This window comes from Pygoscelis adeliae, unplaced genomic scaffold, assembly GCF_000699105.1.
Source record: "Pygoscelis adeliae isolate BGI_AS28 unplaced genomic scaffold, ASM69910v1 Scaffold399, whole genome shotgun sequence".
Classification (NCBI taxonomy): domain Eukaryota; kingdom Metazoa; phylum Chordata; class Aves; order Sphenisciformes; family Spheniscidae; genus Pygoscelis; species Pygoscelis adeliae.
Window position 1 is genome coordinate 668,636 of NW_008825609.1, and position 1,076 is coordinate 669,711.

The window sequence follows — 1,076 nt, forward strand, 5'->3', positions numbered from 1 at the left end:
GACTGCAGCACATGGATAATCTTTATTGGTAACATCAGTGGAGCACCAGTAAACCATTACTGACTGTAGTGGTGACACACAGCTGAGGCACATGCTAAGGCACTTTTATTATATAAAAAAAAATTAAATTTTTTTGTGACAGCAATTGGGACACGAGGCTCCTGCATTTAGAGCGCTTCAGGCATACAGTATGGCGCTTCATATTTAATTATTTTTACTTCGCTCATAAGTAGGTCTAAATGCAGCATATACAATATGGTTAAGAATACAGGTAAATCCAGCAACCAGTGTACGGTGTAGAAAAGTAAAGACTATCTATATATAACCATGGTCCCAATAGAAAGGCAGTGATAAAGACCTTTATTTTTTTCTTAATTACTTATTACGAGAGATACAAAGGCCTTACATATATCTGTGCAGATTAAAGGGTTTTTAATATACTCTTAGTCAATGGTGCACAATAACTAATCCCAACCCCTGGTTACAGAGCAGGTGCAAGAGGCTTGGACATGTCAATAAAAGAAGGATTTCCCTCCCCTTATCCCCACCCTCTGCCCACTACCCTATTAAATTCCCCTAGATTCTGTCTATTACCATTAAATATATTTGGTCCCCCAGAGATTCTCAGACAAGCACAAGGACATTGTTCTGCTTCCCCAGCCTGTCACTAACTACTGGTCCACGCTACCTTAGATGAAACCGCTCAGAGGCAGAGACACTAACAGGACATCATTGCACTTCAGAGATCTGTCCAGACAGTAAAAATAAGAAAAAAAAAAAAGACAACTTTGGCAAGTCCTCCAGGTAACTGGTCCTGAGAGGAGCTTCCCTCTTCACCCCTCCCTGGAAACATATGAAAGAAGAAAGGGCAAATTGCCATGGTCAAAGCACACCGTTTTTCCTGAAACTGCTCCCAAACCATGTGGGTGGGCAGATTAAAAGAGGCAGAAGTCTGAGGTCACTGAACATGATTGCCGAAAGCAAACAAAGAGGGAGGGGAAAGAATACAGGAAGGAGCTTCCCTGCAGCTAGAATCGAAGACAAAAGGAGATTTACAGAGAAAATAATCTTTCCCT